This window comes from Nematostella vectensis, chromosome 13, assembly GCF_932526225.1.
Source record: "Nematostella vectensis chromosome 13, jaNemVect1.1, whole genome shotgun sequence".
NCBI lineage: Eukaryota > Metazoa > Cnidaria > Anthozoa > Actiniaria > Edwardsiidae > Nematostella > Nematostella vectensis.
The window spans coordinates 5,553,060-5,574,421 of NC_064046.1; the positions used below are offsets into that span (position 1 = coordinate 5,553,060).

Consider the following 21,362-nt stretch of genomic DNA (forward strand, 5'->3'; position numbering starts at 1 on the left):
CAACATTAATCTCAGCCCTGTGGCCCAATATAAACGACGCCTGACTACGGATCAGGAGATTCCGTAACATCAGCCCTATGGCCCAATGGATAAGTCGCCTGAATAGGGATCAGGAGATTCGAGGTTAGAGTCCTGGCAGGGTCTCTGATTTTTTCTTCCTTCTTTTCTATCCTGATCCTTGGCATAATAATTTTACTCCTGGCGATTTCCTTCTGTCAATGTGACGTACTAAGTTCGAAATACTACTTTAACGTTGGCCTTGTGGCCCAATGGATAAGGCGCCTGACTACGGATCAGGAGATTCCAGGTTTGAGTCCTGGCAGGGTCGCTGATTTTTGCCTACTTCTTTTGAATCGCCGAATTGCGTCTGCCAACGTAATGTACTATATTCGAAATTCTACGTCAACATCGGCCTTGAGGCCCAATGGATAAGGCGCCTGACTACGGATCAGGAGATTCCAGGTTCGAGTCCTGGCAGGGTCGCTGATTTTTGCCTCCTTCTTTTGAATCGGCGAATTGCGTCTGCCAACGTAATGTACTAAAATCGGCCTTGTGGCCCAATGGATAAGGCGCCTGACTACGGATCAGGAGATTCTAGGTTCGATTCCTGGCAGGATCGCTGATTTTTGCTTCCTTCTTCTTAATCGTGATAATTTTGTTTGCTCTTCGTCCTTTCTATGATGTAGTGTATAATTTTCCTTATTCGAGTCCCGGCAGGGTCCATGTCTTTGCATAATATTTGATGTTAACGCTATTTGTTTCACGCGAGGTGATTTACTTATTCCAAAATTACAACATCAATCTCAGCCCTGTGGCCCAATATAAACGACGCCTGACTACGGATCAGGAGATTCCGTAACATCAGCCCTATGGCCCAATGGATAAGTCGCCTGAATAGGGATCAGGAGATTCGAGGTTAGAGTCCTGGCAGGGTCTCTGATTTTTTCTTCCTTCTTTTCTATCCTGATCCTTGGCATAATAATTTTACTCCTGGCGATTTGCTTCTGTCAATGTGACGTACTAAGTTCGAAATACTACTTTAACGTCGGCCTTGTGGCCCAATGGATAAGGCGCCTGACTACGGATCAGGAGATTCGAGGTTAGAGTCGTGGCAGGGTCTCTGATTTTTAATTCCTTCTTTTCTATCCTGATCCTTGGCATAAAAATTTTACTCCTGGCGATTTGCGTCTGCCAATGGGACGTACTAAGTTCGAGAATTTACTTCAACGTCGGCCTTGTGGCCCAATGGATAAGGCGCCTGACCTCGGATCAGGAGATTCCAGGTTCGAGTGCTGGCAGGGTCGCTGATTTTTGCCTCGTTCTTTTGAATCGACGATTTGCGTCTGCCAACGTGATGTACTAAGTTCGAAATACTATGTCAACGTCGGCCTTGTGGCCCAATGGATAAGGCGCCTGACTACGGATCAGGAGATTCCAGGTTCGAGTCCTGGCAGGGTCGCTGATTTTTGACTCCTTCTTTTGAATCGGCGAATTGCGTCTGCCAACGTAATGTACTATATTCGAAATTCTACGTCAACATCGGCCTTGAGGCCCAATGGATAAGGCGCCTGACTACGGATCAGGAGATTCCAGGTTCGAGTCCTGGCAGGGTCGCTGATTTTTTAACTCGTTCTTTTGAATCGGCGATTTGCGTCTGCCAACGTGATGTACTAAGTTCGAAATACTATGTCAACATCGGCCTTGTGGCCCAATGGATAAGGCGCCTGACTAAGGATCAGGAGATTCCAGGTTCGAGTTGGCAGGGTCGCTGATTTTTTTACTCGTTCTTTTGAATCGGCGATTTGCTTCTGCCAACGTGATGTACTAAGTTCGAAATACTATGTCAACGTCGGCCTTGTGGCCCAATGGATATGGCGTCTGACTACGGATCAGGAGATTCCAGGTTCGAGTCCTGGCAGGGTCGCTGATTTTTGCCTCCTTCTTTTGAATCGGCGAATTGCGTCTGCCAACGTAATGTACTAAAATCGGCCTTGTGGCCCAATGGATAAGGCGCCTGACTACGGATCAGGAGATTCTAGGTTCGATTCCTGGCAGGATCGCTGATTTTTGCTTCCTTCTTCTTAATCGTGATAATTTTGTTTGCTCTTCGTCTTTTCTATGATGTAGTGTATAATTTTCCTTATTCGAGTCCCGGCAGGGTCCTTGTCTTTGCATAATATTTGATGTTAACGCTATTTGTTTCACGCGAGGTGATTTACTTATTCCAAAATTACAACATTAATCTCAGCCCTGTGGCCCAATATAAACGACGCCTGACTACGGATCAGGAGATTCCGTAACATCAGCCCTATGGCCCAATGGATAAGTCGCCTGAATAGGGATCAGGAGATTCGAGGTTAGAGTCCTGGCAGGGTCTCTGATTTTTTCTTCCTTCTTTTCTATCCTGATCCTTGGCATAATAATTTTACTCCTGGCGATTTGCTTGTGTCAATGTGACGTACTAAGTTCGAAATACTACTTTAACGTCGGCCTTGTGGCCCAATGGATAAGGCGCCTGACTACGGATCAGGAGATTCCAGGTTTGAGTCCTGGCAGGGTCGCTGATTTTTGCCTACTTCTTTTGAATCGCCGAATTGCGTCTGCCAACGTAATGTACTATATTCGAAATTCTACGTCAACATCGGCCTTGAGGCCCAATGGATAAGGCGCCTGACTACGGATCAGGAGATTCCAGGTTCGAGTCCTGGCAGGGTCGCTGATTTTTGCCTCCTTCTTTTGAATCGGCGAATTGCGTCTGCCAACGTAATGTACTAAAATCGGCCTTGTGGCCCAATGGATAAGGCGCCTGACTACGGATCAGGAGATTCTAGGTTCGATTCCTGGCAGGATCGCTGATTTTTGCTTCCTTCTTCTTAATCGTGATAATTTTGTTTGCTCTTCGTCTTTTCTATGATGTAGTGTATAATTTTCCTTATTCGAGTCCCGGCAGGGTCCATGTCTTTGCATAATATTTGATGTTAACGCTATTTGTTTCACGCGAGGTGATTTACTTATTCCAAAATTACAACATCAATCTCAGCCCTGTGGCCCAATATAAACGACGCCTGACTACGGATCAGGAGATTCCGTAACATCAGCCCTATGGCCCAATGGATAAGTCGCCTGAATAGGGATCAGGAGATTCGAGGTTAGAGTCCTGGCAGGGTCTCTGATTTTTTCTTCCTTCTTTTCTATCCTGATCCTTGGCATAATAATTTTACTCCTGGCGATTTGCTTCTGTCAATGTGACGTACTAAGTTCGAAAAACTACTTTAACGTCGGCCTTGTGGCCCAATGGATAAGGCGCCTGACTACGGATCAGGAGATTCGAGGTTAGAGTCATGGCAGGGTCTCTGATTTTTAATTCCTTCTTTTCTATCCTGATCCTTGGCATAAAAATTTTACTCCTGGCGATTTGCGTCTGCCAATGGGACGTACTAAGTTCGAGAATTTACTTCAACGTCGGCCTTGTGGCCCAATGGATAAGGCGCCTGACCTCGGATCAGGAGATTTCAGGTTCGAGTGATGGCAGGGTCGCTGATTTTTGCCTTGTTCTTTTGAATCGGCGATTTGCGTCTGCCAACGTGATGTACTAAGTTCGAAATACTACGTCAACGTCGGCCTTGTGGCCCAATAGATAAGGCGCCTGACTACGGATCAGGAGATTCCAGGTTCGAGTCCTGGCAGGGTCGCTGATTTTTGCCTCCTTCTTTTGAATCGGCGAATTGCGTCTGCCAACGTAATGTACTTTATTCGAAATTCTACGTCAACATCGGCCTTGTGGCCCAATGGATAAGGCGCCTGACTACGGATCAGGAGATTCCAGGTTCGAGTCCTGGCAGGGTCGCTGATTTTATTACTCGTTCTTTTGAATCGGCGATTTGCGTCTGCCAACGTGATGTACTAAGTTCGAAATACTATGTCAACATCGGCCTTGTGGCCCAATGGATAAGGCGCCTGACTACGGATCAGGAGATTCCAGGTTCGAGTCCTGGCAGGGTCGCTGATTTTTTTACTCGTTCTTTTGAATCGGCGATTTGCGTCTGCCAACGTGATGTACTAAGTTCGAAATACTATGTCAACGTCGGCCTTGTGGCCCGATGGATAAGGCGTCTGACTACGGATCAGGAGATTCCAGGTTCGAGTCCTGGCAGGGTCGCTGATTTTTGCCTACTTCTTTTGAATCGCCGAATTGTGTCTGCCAACGTAATGTACTATATTCGAAATTCTACGTCAACATCGGCCTTGAGGCCCAATGGATAAGGCGCCTGACTACGGATCAGGAGATTCTAGGTTCGATTCCTGGCAGGATCGCTGATTTTTGCTTCCTTCTTCTTAATCTTGATAATTTTGTTTGCTGTTCGTCTTTTCTATGATGTAGTGTATAATTTTCCTTATTCGAGTCCCGGCAGGGTCCATGTCTTTGCATAATATTTGATGTTAACGCTATTTGTTTCACGCGAGGTGATTTACTTATTCCAAAATTACAACATTAATCTCAGCCCTGTGGCCCAATATAAACGACGCCTGACTACGGATCAGGAGATTCCGTAACATCAGCCCTATGGCCCAATGGATAAGTCGCCTGAATAGGGATCAGGAGATTCGAGGTTAAAGTCCTGGCAGGGTCTCTGATTTTTGCTTCCTTCTTCTCTATCCTGATCCTTGGCATAATAATTTTACTCCTGGCGATTTGCGTCTGGCAATGTGACGTACTAAGTTTGAGATACTACTTTAACGTCGGCCTTGTGGCCCAATGGATAAGGCGCCTGACTACGGATCAGGGGAATCCAGGTTCGAGTCCTGGCAGGGTCTCTGATTTTTGCTTCCTTCTTTTCTATCCTGATCCTTGGCATAAAAATTTTACTCCTGGCGATTTGCGTCTGCCAATGGGACGTACTAAGTTCGAGAATTTACTTCAACGTCGGCCTTGAGGCCCAATGGATAAGGCGCCTGACTACGGATCAGGAGATTCCAGGTTCGAGTCCTGGCAGGGTCGCTGATTTTTTTACTCGTTCTTTTGAATCGGCGATTTGCGTCTGCCAACGTGATGTACTAAGTTCGAAATACTATGTCAACATCGGCCTTGTGGCCCAATGGATAAGGCGCCTGACTAAGGATCAGGAGATTCCAGGTTCGAGTCCTGGCAGGGTCGCTGATTTTTTTACTCGTTCTTTTGAATCGGCGATTTGCTTCTGCCAACGTGATGTACTAAGTTCGAAATACTATGTCAACGTCGGCCTTGTGGCCCAATGGATATGGCGTCTGACTACGGATCAGGAGATTCCAGGTTCGAGTCCTGGCAGGGTCGCTGATTTTTGCTTCCTTCTTCTTAATCGTGATAATTTTGTTTGCTCTTCGTCCTTTCTATGATGTAGTGTATAATTTTCCTTATTCGAGTCCCGGCAGGGTACATGTCTTTGCATAATATTTGATGTTAACGCTATTTGTTTCACGCGAGGTGATTTACTTATTCCAAAATTACAACATTAATCTCAGCCCTGTGGCCCAATATAAACGACGCCTGACTACGGATCAGGAGATTCCTTAACATCAGCCCTATGGCCCAATGGATAAGTCGCCTGAATAGGGATCAGGAGATTCGAGGTTAGAGTCCTGGCAGGGTCTCTGATTTTTTCTTCCTTCTTTTCTATCCTGATCCTTGGCATAATAATTTTACTCCTGGCGATTTGCTTCTGTCAATGTGACGTACTAAGTTCGAAATACTACTTTAACGTCGGCCTTGTGGCCCAATGGATAAGGCGCCTGACTACGGATCAGGAGATTCGAGGTTAGAGTCGTGGCAGGGTCTCTGATTTTTACTTCCTTCTTTTCTATCCTGATCCTTGGCATAAAAATTTTACTCCTGGCGATTTGCGTCTGCCAATGGGACGTACTAAGTTCGAGAATTTACTTCAACGTCGGCCTTGTGGCCCAATGGATAAGGCGCCTGACCTCGGATCAGGAGATTTCAGGTTCGAGTGATGGCAGGGTCGCTGATTTTTGCTTTGTTCTTTTGAATCGGCGATTTGCGTCTGCCAACGTGATGTACTAAGTTCGAAATACTACGTCAACGTCGGCCTTGTGGCCCAATAGATAAGGCGCCTGACTACGGATCAGGAGATTCCAGGTTCGAGTCCTGGCAGGGTCGCTGATTTTTGCCTCCTTCTTTTGAATCGGCGAATTGCGTCTGCCAACGTAATGTTCTATATTCGAAATTCTATGTCAACATTGGCCTTGTGGCCCAATGGATAAGGCGCCTGACTACGGATCAGGAGATTCCAGGTTCGAGTCCTGGCAGGGTCGCTGATTTTTTTAATCGTTCTTTTGAATCGGCGATTTGCGTCTGCCAACGTGATGTACTAAGTTCGAAATACTATGTCAACATCGGCCTTGTGGCCCAATGGATAAGGCGCCTGACTACGGATCAGGAGATTCCAGGTTCGAGTCCTGGCAGGGTCGCTGATTTTTGCCTCCTTCTTTTGAATCGGCGAATTGCGTCTGCCAACGTAATGTACTATATTCGAAATTCTACGTCAACATCTGCCTTGTGGCCCAATGGATAAGGCGCCTGACTACGGATCAGGAGATTCCAGGTTCGAGTCCTGGCAGGGTCGCTGATTTTTTTACTCGTTCTTTTGAATCGGCGATTTGCGTCTGCCAACGTGATGTACTAAGTTCGAAATACTATGTCAACATCGGCCCTGTGGCCCAATGGGTAAGGCGCCTGACCTCGGATCAGGAGATTCCAGGTTCGAGTGCTGGCATGGTCGCTGATTTTTGCCTCGTTCTTTTGAATCGGCGATTTGCGTCTGCCAACGTGATGTACTAAGTTCGAAATACTACGTCAACGTCGGCCTTGTGGCTCAATAGATAAGGCGCCTGACTACGGATCAGGAGATTCCAGGTTCGAGTCCTGGCAGGGTCGCTGATTTTTGCCTCCTTCTTTTGAATCGGCGAATTGCGTCTGCCAACGTAATGTACTATATTCGAAATTCTACGTCAACATCTGCCTTGTGGCCCAATGGATAAGGCGCCTGACTACGGATCAGGAGATTCCAGGTTCGAGTCCTGGCAGGGTTGCTGATTTTTTTACTCGTTCTTTTGAATCGGCGATTTGCGTCTGCCAACGTGATGTACTAAGTTCGAAATACTATGTCAACATCGGCCTTGTGGCCCAATGGATAAGGCGCCTGACTACGGATCAGGAGATTCCAGGTTCGAGTCCTGGCAGGGTCGCTGATTTTTTTACTCGTTCTTTTGAATCGGCGATTTGCGTCTGCCAACGTGATGTACTAAGTTCGAAATACTATGTCAACGTCGGCCTTGTGGCCCAATGGATAAGGCGTCTGACTACGGATCAGGAGATTCCAGGTTCGAGTCCTGGCAGGGTCGCTGATTTTTGCCTCCATCTTTTGAATCGGCGAATTGCGTCTGCCAACGTAATGTACTAAAATCGGAATACTACGTCAACATCGGCCTTGTGGCCCAATGGATAAGGCGCCTGACTACGGATCAGGAGATTCTAGGTTCGATTCCTGGCAGGATCGCTGATTTTTGCTTCCTTCTTCTTAATCGTGATAATTTTGTTTGCTGTTCGTCTTTTCTATGATGTAGTGTATAATTTTCCTTATTCGAGTCCCGGCAGGGTCCATGTCTTTGCATAATATTTGATGTTAACGCTATTTGTTTCACGCGAGGTGATTTAATTATTCCAAAATTACAACATTAATCTTAGCCCTGTGGCCCAATATAAACGACGCCTGACTACGGATCAGGAGATTCCGTAACATCAGCCCTATGGCCCAATGGATAAGTCGCCTGAATAGGGATCAGGAGATTCGAGGTTAAAGTCCTGGCAGGGTCTCTGATTTCTGCTTCCTTCTTTTCTATACTGATCCTTGGCATAAAAATTTTACTCCTGGCGATTTGCGTCTGCAAATGGGACGTACTAAGTTCGAGAATTTAACTTCAACGTCGGCCTTGTGGCCCAATGGATAAGGCGCCTGACCTCGGATCAGGAGATTCCAGGTTCGAGTGCTGGCAGGGTCGCTGATTTTTGCCTCGTTCTTTTGAATCGGCGATTTGCGTCTGCCAACGTGATGTACTAAGTTCGAAATACTACGTCAACGTCGGCCTTGTGGCCCAATAGATAAGGCGCCTGACTACGGATCAGGAGATTCCAGGTTCGAGTCCTGGCAGGGTCGCTGATTTTTGCCTCCTTCTTTTGAATCGGCGAATTGCGTCTGCCAACGTAATGTACTATATTCGAAATTCTACTTCAACATCGGCCTTGTGGCCCAATGGATAAGGCGCCTGACTACGGATCAGGAGATTCCAGGTTCGAGTCCTGGCAGGGTCGCTGATTTTTTTACTCGTTCTTTTGAATCGGCGATTTGCGTCTGCCAACGTGATGTACTAAGATCGAAATACTATGTCAACATCGGCCTTGTGGCCCAATGGATAAGGCGCCTGACTACGGATCAGGAGATTCCAGGTTCGAGTCCTGGCAGGGTCGCTGATTTTTTTACTCGTTCTTTTGAATCGCTGATTTGCGTCTGCCAACGTGATGTACTAAGTTCGAAATACTACGTCAACGTCGGCCTTGTGGCCCAATAGATAAGGCGCCTGACTACGGATCAGGAGATTCCAGGTTCGAGTCCTGGCAGGGTCGCTGTTTTTTGCCTCCTTCTTTTGAATCGGCGAATTGCGTCTGCCAACGTAATGTACTATATTCGAAATTCTACTTCAACATCGGCCTTGTGGCCCAATGGATAAGGCGCCTGACTACGGATCAGGAGATTCCAGGTTCGAGTCCTGGCAGGGTCGCTGATTTTTTTACTCGTTCTTTTGAATCGGCGATTTGCGTCTGCCAACGTGATGTACTAAGATCGAAATACTATGTCAACATCGGCCTTGTGGCCCAATGGATAAGGCGCCTGACTACGGATCAGGAGATTCCAGGTTCGAGTCCTGGCAGGGTCGCTGATTTTTTTACTCGTTCTTTTGAATCGCTGATTTGCGTCTGCCAACGTGATGTACTAAGTTCGAAATACTATGTCAACGTCGGCCTTGTGGCCCAATGGATAAGGCGCCTGACTACGGATCAGGAGATTCCAGGTTCGAGTCCTGGCAGGGTCGCTGATTTTTGCCTCGTTCTTTTGAATCGGCGATTTGCGTCTGCCAACGTGATGTACTAAGTTCGAAATACTACGTCAACGTCGGCCTTGTGGCCCAATGGATAAGGCGCCTGACTACGGATCAGGAGATTCCAGGTTCGAGTCCTGGCAGGGTCGCTGATTTTTGCCTCCTTCTTTTGAATCGGCGAATTGCGTCTGCCAACGTAATGTACTATATTCGAAATTCTACGTCAACATCGGCCTTGAGGCCCAATGGATAAGGCGCCTGACTACGGATCAGGAGATTCTAGGTTCGATTCCTGGCAGGATCGCTGATTTTTGCTTCCTTCTTTTTAATCGTGATAATTTTGTTTGCTGTTCGTCTTTTCTATGATGTAGTGTATAATTTTCCTTATTCGAGTCCCGGCAGGGTCCATGTCTTTGCATAATATTTGATGTTAACGCTATTTGTTTCACGCGAGGTGATTTATTAATTCCAAAATTACAACATTAATCTCAGCCCTGTGGCCCAATAAAAACGACGCCTGACTACGGATCAGGAGATTCCGTAACATCAGCCCTATGGCCCAATGGATAAGTCGCCTGAATAGGGATCAGGAGATTCGAGGTTAAAGTCCTGGCAGGGTCTCTGATTTTTGCTTCCTTCTTCTCTATCCTGATCCTTGGCATAATAATTTTACTCCTGGCGATTTGCGTCTGGCAATGTGACGTACTAAGTTCGAGATACTACTTTAACGTCGGCCTTGTGGCCCAATGGATAAGGCGCCTGACTACGGATCAGGAGATTCCAGGTTCGAGTCCTGGCAGGGTCTCTGATTTTTGCTTCCTTCTTTTCTATCCTGATCCTTGGCATAAAAATTTTACTCCTGGCGATTTGCGTCTGCCAATGGGACGTACTAAGTTCGAGAATTTACTTCAACGTCGGCCTTGTGGCCCAATGGATAAGGCGCCTGACCTCGGATCAGGAGATTCCAGGTTCGAGTGCTGGCAGGGTCGCTGATGTTTGCCTCGTTCTTTTGAATCGACGATTTGCGTCTGCCAACGTGATGTACTAAGTTCGAAATACTATGTCAACGTCGGCCTTGTGGCCCAATGGATAAGGCGCCTGACTACGGATCAGGTGAGTTCCAGGTTCGAGTCCTGGCAGTGTCGCTGATTTTTGCCACCTTCTTTTGAATCGGCGAATTGCGTCTGCCAACGTAATGTACTATATTCGAAATTCTACGTCAACATCGGCCTTGAGGCCCAATGGATAAGGCGCCTGACTACGGATCAGGAGATTCCAGGTTCGAGTCCTGGCAGGGTCGCTGATTTTTTTAATCGTTCTTTTGAATCGGCGATTTGCGTCTGCCAACGTGATGTACTAAGTTCGAAATACTATGTCAACATCGGCCTTGTGGCCCAATGGATAAGGCGCCTGACTACGGATCAGGAGATTCCAGGTTCGAGTCCTGGTAGGGTCGCTGATTTTTTTACTCGTTCTTTTGAATCGGCGATTTGCGTCTGCCAACGTGATGTACTAAGTTCGAAATACTATATTAACATAGGCCTTGTGGCCCAATGGATAAGGCGCCTGACCTCGGATCAGGAGATTCCAGGTTCGAGTGCTGGCAGGGTCGCTGATTTTTGCCTCGTTCTTTTGAATCGGCGATTTGCGTCTGCCAACGTGATGTACTAAGTTCGAAATACTACGTCAACGTCGGCCTTGTGGCTCAATAGATAAGGCGCCTGACTACGGATCAGGAGATTCCAGGTTCGATTCCTGGCAGGATCGCTGATTTTTGCTTCCTTCTTCTTAATCGTGATAATTTTGTTTGCTGTTCGTCTTTTCTATGATGTAGTGTATAATTTTCCTTATTCGAGTCCCGGCAGGGTCCATGTCTTTGCATAATATTTGATGTTAACTCTATTTGTTTCACGCGAGGTGATTTACTTATTCCAAAATTACAACATTAATCTCAGCCCTGTGGCCCAATATAAACGACGCCTGACTACGGATCAGGAGATTCCGTAACATCAGCCCTATGGCCCAATGGATAAGTCGCCTGAATAGGGATCAGGAGATTCGAGGTTAGAGTCCTGGCAGGGTCTCTGATTTTTTCTTCCTTCTTTTCTATCCTAATCCTTGGCATAATAATTTTACTCCTGGCGATTTGCGTCTGGCAATGTGACGTACTAAGTTCGAAATACTACTTTAACGTCGGCCTTGTGGCCCAATGGATAAGGCGCCTGACTACGGATCAGGAGATTCGAGGTTAGAGTCGTGGCAGGGTCTCTGATTTTTACTTCCTTCTTTTCTATCCTGATCCTTGGCATAAAAATTTTACTCCTGGCGATTTGCGTCTGCCAATGGGACGTACTAAGTTCGAGAATTTACTTCAACGTCGGCCTTGTGGCCCAATGGATAAGGCGCCTGACCTCGGATCAGGAGATTCCAGGTTCGAGTGCTGGCAGGGTCGCTGATTTTTGCCTCGTTCTTTTGAATCGGCGATTTGCGTCTGCCAACGTGATGTACTAAGTTCGAAATACTACGTCAACGTCGGCCTTGTGGCCCAATAGATAAGGCGCCTGACTACGGATCAGGAGATTCCAGGTTCGAGTCCTGGCAGGGTCGCTGATTTTTGCCTCCTTCTTTTGAATCGGCGAATTGCGTCTGCCAACGTAATGTACTATATTCGAAATTCTACTTCAACATCTGCCTTGTGGACCAATGGATAAGGCGCCTGACTACGGATCAGGAGATTCCAGGTTCGAGTCCTGGCAGGGTCGCTGATTTTTTTACTCGTTCTTTTGAATCGGCGATTTGCGTCTGCCAACGTGATGTACTAAGTTCGAAATACTATGTCAACATCGGCCTTGTGGCCCAATGGATAAGGCGCCTGACCTCGGATCAGGAGATTCCAGGTTCGAGTGCTGGCAGGGTCGCTGATTTTTGCCTCGTTCTTTTGAATCGGCGATTTGCGTCTGCCAACGTGATGTACTAAGTTCGAAATACTACGTCAACGTCGGCCTTGTGGCTCAATAGATAAGGCGCCTGACTACGGATCAGGAGATTCCAGGTTCGAGTCCTGGCAGGGTCGCTGATTTTTGCCTCCTTCTTTTGAATCGGCGAATTGTGTCTGCCAACGTAATGTACTATATTCGAAATTCTACGTCAACATCTGCCTTGTGGCCCAATGGATAAGGCGCCTGACTACGGATCAGGAGATTCCAGGTTCGAGTCCTGGCAGGGTTGCTGATTTTTTTACTCGTTCTTTTGAATCGGCGATTTGCGTCTGCCAACGTGATGTACTAAGTTCGAAATACTATGTCAACATCGGCCTTGTGGCCCAATGGATAAGGCGCCTGACTACGGATCAGGAGATTCCAGGTTCGAGTCCTGGCAGGGTCGCTGATTTTTTTACTCGTTCTTTTGAATCGGCGATTTGCGTCTGCCGACGTGATGTACTAAGTTCGAAATACTATGTCAACGTCGGCCTTGTGGCCCAATGGTTAAGGCGTCTGACTACGGATCAGGAGATTCCAGGTTCGAGTCCTGGCAGGGTCGCTGATTTTTGCCTCCATCTTTTGAATCGGCGAATTGCGTCTGCCAACGTAATGTACTAAAATCGGAATACTACGTCAACATCGGCCTTGTGGCCCAATGGATAAGGCGCCTGACTACGGATCAGGAGATTCTAGGTTCGATTCCTGGCAGGATCGCTGATTTTTGCTTCCTTCTTCTTAATCGTGATAATTTTGTTTGCTCTTCGTCTTTTCTATGATGTAGTGTATAATTTTCCTTATTCGAGTCCCGGCAGGGTCCATGTCTTTGCATAATATTTGATGTTAACGCTATTTGTTTCACGCGAGGTGATTTACTTATTCCAAAATTACAACATTAATCTCAGCCCTGTGGCCCAATATAAACGACGCCTGACTACGGATCAGGAGATTCCGTAACATCAGCCCTATGGCCCAATGGATAAGTCGCCTGAATAGGGATCAGGAGATTCGAGGTTAAAGTCCTGGCAGGGTCTCTGATTTCTGCTTCCTTCTTTTCTATCCTGATCCTTGGCATAAAAATTTTACTCCTGGCGATTTGCGTCTGCCAATGGGACGTACTAAGTTCGAGAATTTACTTCAACGTCGGCCTCGTGGCCCAATGGATAAGGCGCCTGACCTCGGATCAGGAGATTCCAGGTTCGAGTGCTGGCAGGGTCGCTGATTTTTGCCTCGTTCTTTTGAATGGGCGATTTGCGTCTGCTAACGTGATGTACTAAGTTCGAAATACTACGTCAACGTCGGCCTTGTGGCCCAATAGATAAGGCGCCTGACTACGGATCAGGAGTTTCCAGGTTCGAGTCCTGGCAGGGTCGCTGATTTTTGCCTCCTTCTTTTGAATCGGCGAATTGCGTCTGCCAACGTAATGTACTATATTCGAAATTCTACGTCAACATCTGCCTTGTGGCCCAATGGATAAGGCGCCTGACTACGGATCAGGAGATTCCAGGTTCGAGTCCTGGCAGGGTCGCTGATTTTTTTACTCGTTCTTTTGAATCGGCGATTTGCGTCTGCCAACGTGATGTACTAAGTTTGAAATACTACGTCAACGTCGGCCTTGTGGCTCAATAGATAAGGCGCCTGACTACGGATCAGGAGATTCCAGGTTCGAGTCCTGGCAGGGTCGCTGATTTTTGCCTCCTTCTTTTGAATCGGCGAATTGTGTCTGCCAACGTAATGTACTATATTCGAAATTCTACGTCAACATCTGCCTTGTGGCCCAATGGATAATGCGCCTGACTACGGATCAGGAGATTCCAGGTTCGAGTCCTGGCAGGGTCGCTGATTTTTTTACTCGTTCTTTTGAATCGGCGATTTGCGTCTGCCAACGTGATGTACTAAGTTCGAAATACTATGTCAACATCGGCCTTGTGGCCCAATGGATAAGGCGCCTGACTACGGATCAGGAGATTCCAGGTTCGAGTCCTGGCAGGGTCGCTGATTTTTTTACTCGTTCTTTTGAATCGGCGATTTGCGTCTGCCGACGTGATGTACTAAGTTCGAAATACTATGTCAACGTCGGCCTTGTGGCCCAATGGATAAGGCGTCTGACTACGGATCAGGAGATTCCAGGTTCGAGTCCTGTCAGGGTCGCTGATTTTTGCCTCCATCTTTTGAATCGGCGAATTGCGTCTGCCAACGTAATGTACTAAAATCGGAATACTACGTCAACATCGGCCTTGTGGCCCAATGGATAAGGCGCCTGACTACGGATCAGGAGATTCTAGGTTCGATTCCTGGCAGGATCGCTGATTTTTGCTTCTTTCTTCTTAATCTTGATAATTTTGTTTGCTGTTCGTCTTTTCTATGATGTAGTGTATAATTTTCCTTATTCGAGTCCCGGCAGGGTCCATGTCTTTGCATAATATTTGATGTTAACGCTATTTGTTTCACGCGAGGTGATTTACTTATTCCAAAATTACAACATTAATCTCAGCCCTGTGGCCCAATATAAACGACGCCTGACTACTGATCAGGAGATTCCGTAACATCAGCCCTATGGCCCAATGGATAAGTCGCCTGAATAGGGATCAGGAGATTCGAGGTTAAAGTCCTGGCAGGGTCTCTGATTTTTGATTACTTCTTCTCTATCCTGATCCTTGGCATAATAATTTTACTCCTGGCGATTTGCGTCTGGCAATGTGACGTACTAAGTTCGAGATACTACTTTAACGTCGGCCTTGTGGCCCAATCGATAAGGCGCCTGACTACGGATCAGGAGATTCCAGGTTCGAGTCCTGGCAGGGTCTCTGATTTTTGCTTCCTTCTTTTCTATCCTGATCCTTGGCATAATAATTTTACTCCTGGCGATTTGCGTCTGCCAATGGGACGTACTAAGTTCGAGAATTTACTTCAACGTCGGCCTTGTGGCCCAATGGATAAGGCGCCTGACCTCGGATCAGGAGATTCCAGGTTCGAGTGCTGGCAGGGTCGCTGATGTTTGCCTCGTTCTTTTGAATCGACGATTTGCGTCTGCCAACGTGATGTACTAAGTTCGAAATACTATGTCAACGTCGGCCTTGTGGCGCAATGGATAAGGCGCCTGACTACGGGTCAGGAGATTCCAGGTTCGAGTCCTGGCAGGGTCGCTGATTTTTGACTAGTTGTTTTGAATCGGCGATTTGCGTCTGCCAACGTGATGTACTAAGTTCGGAATTTTACGTCAATGTCGGACTTCTGGCCCAATGGATAAGGCGCCTGACTACGGATCAGGAGATTCCAGGTTCGAGTCCTGGCAGGGTCGCTGCTTTTTTACTCGTTCTTTTGAATCGTCGATTTGCGTCTGCCAACGTGATGTACTAAGTTCGAAATACTACGTCAACGTCGGACTTCTGGCCCAATGGATAAGGCGCCTGACTACGGATCAGGAGATTCCAGGTTCGAGTCCTGACAGGGTCGCTGATTTTTGCCTCCTTCTTTTGAATCGGCGAATTGCGTCTGCCAACGTAATTTACTAAGTTCGAAATACTACGTCAACATCGGCCTTGTGGCCCAATTGATAAGGCGCCTGACTACGGATTAGGAGATTCTAGGTTTGAGTCCTGACAGGATTGCTAATTTTTGCTTCCTTCTTCTTAATCGTGATAATTTTGTTAGCTGTTCGTTTTTTCTATGATGTAGTGTATAATTTTTCTTGTTCGAATCCCGCCAGGGTCCCTGTCTTTGCATAATATTTGATGTCAACGCTATTTGTTTAACGCGAGGTGATTTACCTATTCCAAAATTACAACATTAATTCCAGCCCTGTGGCCCAATATATACGACGCCTGACTACGGATCAGGAGATTCCGTAACATCAGCCCTATGGCCCAATGGATAAGTCGCCTGATTAGGGATCAGGAGATTCGAGGTTAGTGTCCTGGCAGGGTCTCTGATTTTTGCTTCCTTCTTTTCTATCCTGATCCTTGGCATAAAAAGTTTACTCCTGGCGATTTGCGTCTGCCAATGTGACGTACTAACTTCGAGAATTTACTTTAACGTCGGCCTTGAGGCCCAATGGAAAGGGCGCCTGACTACGGATCAGGAGGTTCCAGGTTTGAGTCCTGGCAGGGTCGCTGATTTTTGCCTCGTGTTTTTTTTCTTATAGTTATTATTTCGATTATTTTGAGTCGATCTTTTGAATCGGCGATTTGCGTCTGCCAACGTGATGTACTAAGTTCGAAATACTATGTCAACGTCGGCCTTGTGGCCCAATGGATAAGGCGTCTGACTACGGATCAGCAGATTCCAGGTTCGAGTCCTGGCAGGGTAGCTGATTTTTTACTCGTTCTTTTGAATCGGCGATTTGCGTCTGCCAACGTGATGTACTAAGTTCGAAATACTATGTCAACATCGGCCTTGTGGCCCAATGGATAAGGCGCCTGACTACGGATCAGGAGATTCCAGGTTCGAGTCCTGGCAGGGTCGCTGATTTTTTTACTCGTTCTTTTGAATCGTCGATTTGCGTCTGCCAACGTGATGTACTAAGTTCGAAATACTACGTCAACGTCGGACTTCTGGCCCAATGGATAAGGCGCCTGACTACGGATCAGGAGATTCCAGGTTCGAGTCCTGACAGGGTCGCTGATTTTTGCCTCCTTCTTTTGAATCAGCGAATTGCGTCTGCCAACGTAATTTACCAAGTTCGAAATACTACGTCAACATCGGCCTTGTGGCCCAATTGATAAGGCGCCTGACTACGGATTAGGAGATTCTAGGTTTGAGTCCTGACAGGATTGCTAATTTTTGCTTCCTTCTTCTTAATCGTGATAATTTTGTTAGCTGTTCGTTTTTTCTATGATGTAGTGTATAATTTTTCTTGTTCGAATCCCGCCAGGGTACCTGTCTTTGCATAATATTTGATGTCAACGCTATTTGTTTCACGCGAGGTGATTTACTTATTCCAAAATTACAACATTAATTCCAGCCCTGTGGCCCAATATATACGACGCCTGACTACGGATCAGGAGATTCCGTAACATCAGCCCTATGGCCCAATGGATAAGTCGCATGATTAGGGATCAGGAGATTCGAGGTTAGTGTCCTGGCAGGGTCTCTGATTTTTGCTTCCTTCTTTTCTATCCTGATCCTTGGCATAAAAAGTTTACTCCTGGCGATTTGCGTCTGCCAATGTGACGTACTAACTTCGAGAATTTACTTTAACGTCGGCCTTGAGGCCCAATGGAAAGGGCGCCTGACTACGGATCAGGAGATTCCAGGTTTGAGTCCTGGCAGGGTCGCTGATTTTTGCCTCGTGTTTTTTTTCTTATAGTTATTATTTCGATTATTTTGAGTCGTTCTTTTGCATCGGCGATTTGCGTCTGCCAACGTGATGTACTAAGTTCGAAATACTAAGTCAACGTCGGCCTTGTGGCCCAATGGATAAGGCGTCTGACTACGGATCAGCAGATTCCAGGTTCGAGTCCTGGCAGGGTCGCTGATTTGTGCCTCCTTCTTTTGAATCGGCGAATTGCGTCTGCCAACGTAATGTACTAAAATCGAATCACTACGTCAACATCGGCCTTGTGGCCCAATGGATAAGGCGCCTGACCTCGGATCAGGAGATTCCAGGTTCGAGTGCTGGCAGGGTCGCTGATTTTTGCCTCGTTCTTTTGAATCGGCGATTTGGGTCTGCCAACGTGATGTACTAAGTTCGAAATACTACGTCAACGTCGGACTTCTGGCCCAATGGATAAGGCGCCTGACCACGGATCAGGAGATTCCAGGTTCGAGTCCTGGCAGGGTCGCTGATTTTTGCCTCCTTCTTTTGAATCGGCGAATTGCGTCTGCCAACGTATATTACTAAGTTCGAAATACTACGTCGACATCGGCCTTGTTGCCCAATGGATAAGGCGCCTGACTACGGATCAGGAGATTCTAGGTTCGATTCCTGGCAGGATCGCTGATTTTTGCTTCCTTCTTCTTAATCGTGATAATTTTGTTTGCTGTTCGTCTTTTCTATGATGTAGTGTATAATTTTCCTTATTCGAGTCCCGGCAGGTTCCCTGTCTTTGCATAATATTTGATGTTAACGCTATTTGTTTCACGCGAGGTGATTTACTTATTCCAAAATTACAACATTAACCTCAACCCTGTGGCCCAATATAAACGACGCCTGACTACGGATCAGGAGATTCCGTAACATCAGCCCTATGGCCCAATGGATAAGTCGCCTGAATAGGGATCAGGAGATTCGAGGTTAGAGTCCTGGCAGGGTCTCTGATTTTTTCTTTCTTTCTTTTCTATCCTGATCCTTGGCATAATAATTTTACTCCTGGCGATTTGCGTCTGGCAATGTGACGTACTAAGTTCGAAATACTACTTTAACGTCGGCCTTGTGGCCCAATGGATAAGGCGCCTGACTACGGATCAGGAGATTCGAGGTTAGAGTCGTGGCAGGGTCTCTGATTTTTACTTCCTTCTTTTCTATCCTGATCCTCGGCATAAAAATTTTACTCCTGGCGATTTGCGTCTGCCAATGGGACGTACTAAATTCGAGAATTTACTTTAACGTCGGCCTTGTGGCCCAATGGATAAGGCGCCTGACCTCGGATCAGGAGATTCCAGGTTCGAGTGCTGGCAGGGTCGCTGATTTTTGCCTCGTTCTTTTGAATCGGCGATTTGCGTCTGCCAACGTGATGTACTAAGTTCGAAATACTACGTCAACGACGGCCTTGTGGCCCAATAGATAAGGCGCCTGACTACGGATCAGGAGATTCCAGGTTCGAGTCCTGGCAGGGTCGCTGATTTTTGCCTCCTTCTTTTGAATCGGCGAATTGCGTCTGCCAACGTAATGTACTATATTCGAAATTCTACGTCAACATCGGCCTTGTGGCCCAATGGATAATGCGCCTGACTACGGATCAGGAGATTCCAGGTTCGAGTCCTGGCAGGGTAGCTGATTTTTTTACTCGTTCTTTTGAATCGGCGATTTGCGTCTGCCAACGTGATGTACTAAGTTCGAAATACTATGTCAACATCGGCCTTGTGGCCCAATGGATAAGGCGCCTGACTACGGATCAGGAGATTCCAGGTTCGAGTCCTGGCAGGGTCGCTGATTTTTTTACTCGTTCTTTTGAATCGACGATTTGCGTCTGCCAACGTGATGTACTAAGTTCGAAATACTATGTCAACGTCGGCCTTATGGCCCAATGGATTAGGCGTCTGACTACAGATCAGGAGATTCCAGGTTCGAGTCCTGGCAGGGTCGCTGATTTTTGCCTCCATCTTTTGAATCGGCGAATTGCGTCTGCCAACAAAATGTACTAAAATCGGAATACTACGTCAACATCGGCCTTGTGGCCCAATGGATAAGGCGCCTGACTACGGATCAGGAGATTCTAGGTTCGATTCCTGGCAGGATCGCTGATTTTTGCTTCCTTCTTCTTAATCTTGATAATTTTGTTTGCTGTTCGTCTTTTCTATGATGTAGTGTATAATTTTCCTTATTCGAGTCCCGGCAGGGTCCATGTCTTTGCATAATATTTGATGTTAACGCTATTTGTTTCACGCGAGGTGATTTACTTATTCCAAAATTACAACATTAATCTCAGCCCTGTGGCCCAATATAAACGACGCCTGACTACGGATCAGGAGATTCCGTAACATCAGCCCTATGGCCCAATGGATAAGTCGCCTGAATAGGGATCAGGAGATTCGAGGTTAAAGTCCTGGCAGGGTCTCTGATTTTTGATTCCTTCTTCTCTATCCTGATCCTTGGCATAATAATTTTACTCCTGGCGATTTGCGTCTGGCAATGTGACGTACTAAGTTCGAGATACTACTTTAACGTCGGCCTTGTGGCCCAATCGATAAGGCGCCTGACTACGGATCAGGAGATTCCAGGTTCGAGTCCTGGCAGGGTCTCTGATTTTTGCTTCCTTCTTTTCTATCCTGATCCTTGGCATAATAATTTTACTCCTGGCGATTTGCGTCTGCCAATGGGACGTACTAAGTTCGAGAATTTACTTCAACGTCGGCCTTGTGGCCCAATGGATAAGGCGCCTGACCTCGGATCAGGAGATTCCAGGTTCGAGTGCTGGCAGGGTCGCTGATTTTTGCCTTGTTCTTTTGAATCGGCGATTTGCGTCTGCCAACGTGATGTACTAAGTTCGAAATACTACGTCAACGTCGGCCTTGTGGCCCAATAGATAAGGCGCGTGACTACGGATCAGGAGATTCCAGGTTCGAGTCCTGGCAGGGTCACAGATTTTTGCCTCCTTTTTTTGAATCGGCGAATTGCGTCTGCCAACGTAATGTACTATATTCGAAATTCTACGTCAACATCGGCCTTGTGGCCCAATGGATAAGGCGTCTGACTACGGATCAGGAGATTCCAGGTTCGAGTCCTGGCAGGGTCGCTGATTTTATTACTCGTTCTTTTGAATCGGCGATTTGCGTCTGCCAACGTGATGTACTAAGTTCGAAATACTATGTCAACGTCGGCCTTGTGGCGCAATGGATAAGGCGCCTGACTACGGGTCAGGAGATTCCAGGTTCGAGTCCTGGCAGGGTAGCTGATTTTATTACTCGTTCTTTTGAATCGGCGATTTGGGTCTGCCAACGTGATGTACTAAGTTCGAAATACTACGTCAACGTCGGACTTCTGGCCCAATGGATATGGTGCCTGACCACGGATCAGGAGATTCCAGGTTCGAGTCCTAGCAAGGTCGCTGATTTTTGCCTCCTTCTTTTGAATCGGCGAATAGCGTCTGCCAACGTATATTACTAAGTTCGAAATACTACGTCGACATCGGCCTTGTTGCCCAATGGATAAGGCGCCTGACTACGGATCAGGAGATTCTAGGTTCGATTCCTGGCAGGATCGCTGATTTTTGCTTCCTTCTTCTTAATCGTGATAATTTTGTTTGCTGTTCGTCTTTTCTATGATGTAGTGTATAATTTTCCTTATTCGAGTCCCGCCAGGGTCCCTGTCTTTGCATAATATTTGATGTCAACGCTATTTGTTTCACGCGAGGTGATTTACTTATTCCAAAATTACAACATTAATTCCAGCCCTGTGGCCCAATATATACGACGCCTGACTACGGATCAGGAGATTCCGTAACATCAGCCCTATGGCCCAATGGATAAGTCGCCTGATTAGGGATCAGGAGATTCGAGGTTAGTGTCCTGGCAGGGTCTCTGATTTTTGATTCCTTCTTTTCTATCCTGATCCTTGGCATAAAAAGTTTACTCCTG

The 21,362-nt window shown here is 46.8% G+C and overlaps 32 non-coding genes across 32 annotated transcripts; all 32 read left to right on the forward strand.

The window, feature by feature from the left end:
• Positions 1 to 1,231: 1,231 nt before the first annotated feature.
• Trnar-ucg lies at positions 1,232 to 1,304 on the forward strand. Its single transcript has one exon. It is a non-coding gene; the product is annotated as a tRNA-Arg (tRNA).
• An 82-nt stretch (positions 1,305 to 1,386) lies between these two features.
• Trnar-acg lies at positions 1,387 to 1,459 on the forward strand. Its single transcript has one exon. It is a non-coding gene; the product is annotated as a tRNA-Arg (tRNA).
• Positions 1,460 to 3,774: 2,315 nt separating this feature from the next.
• Trnar-acg lies at positions 3,775 to 3,847 on the forward strand. Its single transcript has one exon. It is a non-coding gene; the product is annotated as a tRNA-Arg (tRNA).
• An 83-nt stretch (positions 3,848 to 3,930) lies between these two features.
• On the forward strand, positions 3,931 to 4,003 carry Trnar-acg. Its single transcript has one exon. It is a non-coding gene; the product is annotated as a tRNA-Arg (tRNA).
• A 1,079-nt stretch (positions 4,004 to 5,082) lies between these two features.
• Positions 5,083 to 5,155, forward strand: Trnal-aag. Its single transcript has one exon. It is a non-coding gene; the product is annotated as a tRNA-Leu (tRNA).
• Positions 5,156 to 6,233: 1,078 nt separating this feature from the next.
• On the forward strand, positions 6,234 to 6,306 carry Trnar-acg. Its single transcript has one exon. It is a non-coding gene; the product is annotated as a tRNA-Arg (tRNA).
• Positions 6,307 to 6,389: 83 nt separating this feature from the next.
• On the forward strand, positions 6,390 to 6,462 carry Trnar-acg. The gene has a single exon. It is a non-coding gene; the product is annotated as a tRNA-Arg (tRNA).
• A 704-nt stretch (positions 6,463 to 7,166) lies between these two features.
• Trnar-acg lies at positions 7,167 to 7,239 on the forward strand. The gene has a single exon. It is a non-coding gene; the product is annotated as a tRNA-Arg (tRNA).
• An 83-nt stretch (positions 7,240 to 7,322) lies between these two features.
• On the forward strand, positions 7,323 to 7,395 carry Trnar-acg. Its single transcript has one exon. It is a non-coding gene; the product is annotated as a tRNA-Arg (tRNA).
• A 584-nt stretch (positions 7,396 to 7,979) lies between these two features.
• Trnar-ucg lies at positions 7,980 to 8,052 on the forward strand. Its single transcript has one exon. It is a non-coding gene; the product is annotated as a tRNA-Arg (tRNA).
• Positions 8,053 to 8,289: 237 nt separating this feature from the next.
• Positions 8,290 to 8,362, forward strand: Trnar-acg. Its single transcript has one exon. It is a non-coding gene; the product is annotated as a tRNA-Arg (tRNA).
• An 83-nt stretch (positions 8,363 to 8,445) lies between these two features.
• Trnar-acg lies at positions 8,446 to 8,518 on the forward strand. Its single transcript has one exon. It is a non-coding gene; the product is annotated as a tRNA-Arg (tRNA).
• A 238-nt stretch (positions 8,519 to 8,756) lies between these two features.
• On the forward strand, positions 8,757 to 8,829 carry Trnar-acg. The gene has a single exon. It is a non-coding gene; the product is annotated as a tRNA-Arg (tRNA).
• Positions 8,830 to 8,912: 83 nt separating this feature from the next.
• Trnar-acg lies at positions 8,913 to 8,985 on the forward strand. The gene has a single exon. It is a non-coding gene; the product is annotated as a tRNA-Arg (tRNA).
• Positions 8,986 to 9,068: 83 nt separating this feature from the next.
• Positions 9,069 to 9,141, forward strand: Trnar-acg. Its single transcript has one exon. It is a non-coding gene; the product is annotated as a tRNA-Arg (tRNA).
• An 82-nt stretch (positions 9,142 to 9,223) lies between these two features.
• Trnar-acg lies at positions 9,224 to 9,296 on the forward strand. Its single transcript has one exon. It is a non-coding gene; the product is annotated as a tRNA-Arg (tRNA).
• A 583-nt stretch (positions 9,297 to 9,879) lies between these two features.
• Positions 9,880 to 9,952, forward strand: Trnar-acg. The gene has a single exon. It is a non-coding gene; the product is annotated as a tRNA-Arg (tRNA).
• A 111-nt stretch (positions 9,953 to 10,063) lies between these two features.
• On the forward strand, positions 10,064 to 10,136 carry Trnar-ucg. The gene has a single exon. It is a non-coding gene; the product is annotated as a tRNA-Arg (tRNA).
• A 550-nt stretch (positions 10,137 to 10,686) lies between these two features.
• Trnar-ucg lies at positions 10,687 to 10,759 on the forward strand. The gene has a single exon. It is a non-coding gene; the product is annotated as a tRNA-Arg (tRNA).
• A 767-nt stretch (positions 10,760 to 11,526) lies between these two features.
• Positions 11,527 to 11,599, forward strand: Trnar-ucg. Its single transcript has one exon. It is a non-coding gene; the product is annotated as a tRNA-Arg (tRNA).
• A 393-nt stretch (positions 11,600 to 11,992) lies between these two features.
• On the forward strand, positions 11,993 to 12,065 carry Trnar-ucg. The gene has a single exon. It is a non-coding gene; the product is annotated as a tRNA-Arg (tRNA).
• Positions 12,066 to 12,458: 393 nt separating this feature from the next.
• Trnar-acg lies at positions 12,459 to 12,531 on the forward strand. The gene has a single exon. It is a non-coding gene; the product is annotated as a tRNA-Arg (tRNA).
• Positions 12,532 to 12,614: 83 nt separating this feature from the next.
• On the forward strand, positions 12,615 to 12,687 carry Trnar-acg. Its single transcript has one exon. It is a non-coding gene; the product is annotated as a tRNA-Arg (tRNA).
• Positions 12,688 to 14,047: 1,360 nt separating this feature from the next.
• On the forward strand, positions 14,048 to 14,120 carry Trnar-acg. Its single transcript has one exon. It is a non-coding gene; the product is annotated as a tRNA-Arg (tRNA).
• A 923-nt stretch (positions 14,121 to 15,043) lies between these two features.
• Positions 15,044 to 15,116, forward strand: Trnar-ucg. Its single transcript has one exon. It is a non-coding gene; the product is annotated as a tRNA-Arg (tRNA).
• Positions 15,117 to 16,516: 1,400 nt separating this feature from the next.
• On the forward strand, positions 16,517 to 16,589 carry Trnar-acg. Its single transcript has one exon. It is a non-coding gene; the product is annotated as a tRNA-Arg (tRNA).
• A 1,091-nt stretch (positions 16,590 to 17,680) lies between these two features.
• Trnar-ucg lies at positions 17,681 to 17,753 on the forward strand. The gene has a single exon. It is a non-coding gene; the product is annotated as a tRNA-Arg (tRNA).
• Positions 17,754 to 18,676: 923 nt separating this feature from the next.
• Positions 18,677 to 18,749, forward strand: Trnar-ucg. The gene has a single exon. It is a non-coding gene; the product is annotated as a tRNA-Arg (tRNA).
• A 393-nt stretch (positions 18,750 to 19,142) lies between these two features.
• Positions 19,143 to 19,215, forward strand: Trnar-acg. The gene has a single exon. It is a non-coding gene; the product is annotated as a tRNA-Arg (tRNA).
• Positions 19,216 to 19,298: 83 nt separating this feature from the next.
• Trnac-aca lies at positions 19,299 to 19,371 on the forward strand. The gene has a single exon. It is a non-coding gene; the product is annotated as a tRNA-Cys (tRNA).
• Positions 19,372 to 20,138: 767 nt separating this feature from the next.
• Trnar-ucg lies at positions 20,139 to 20,211 on the forward strand. The gene has a single exon. It is a non-coding gene; the product is annotated as a tRNA-Arg (tRNA).
• A 237-nt stretch (positions 20,212 to 20,448) lies between these two features.
• Positions 20,449 to 20,521, forward strand: Trnar-acg. The gene has a single exon. It is a non-coding gene; the product is annotated as a tRNA-Arg (tRNA).
• The last annotated feature ends 841 nt before the right edge of the window (positions 20,522 to 21,362 follow it).